We start from the raw sequence: 494 nt of genomic DNA on the forward strand, positions 1-494 counted from the left end.
CCTCCTTCCTTTGCCCCCCCAGCCGCTCCTCTCTCTGCCGCACTGCACCTCCAACGCGGCCCCTCCCTATCCGCCATGCCCCGACCCCTCCCCTCTGGCGGCACCCTCCTTCTCCCTCCTCCCTCCCCACCTTCTCCCGCCGCCCCATCCGTTATTCCGGTGCCACCCCGGCCCCCTCTCCTCACCGGCGCTGCCCCGTCCCCAGCCTCTCCCCGGATCCGGCCCCCTCCCCTCCATCTCTGTCGCCTTGCCCTGACCCTCCCCGGATCTGGTCGCCACCACGCCCCTCCTCCCGGATCCGGACGGGCCACCGGCAGCAGGAAGCGGAGCAGGGCGCTGCTGGGCGGCGGCTTCCATGGTGGGCCATCCAGCCTATAGCAAAAGTGCTACTTTCTCCCCGTCTACCTATTGTAGTGTCCGAAGGTACTAGGAAAGGTTTCATGAAGCCGGCGGTGCCTCCCAGATCCGCCGCCTCTGAGGTCGAGCTGGGTGAT

Source organism: Setaria italica, chromosome IX, assembly GCF_000263155.2.
Source record: "Setaria italica strain Yugu1 chromosome IX, Setaria_italica_v2.0, whole genome shotgun sequence".
NCBI lineage: Eukaryota > Viridiplantae > Streptophyta > Magnoliopsida > Poales > Poaceae > Setaria > Setaria italica.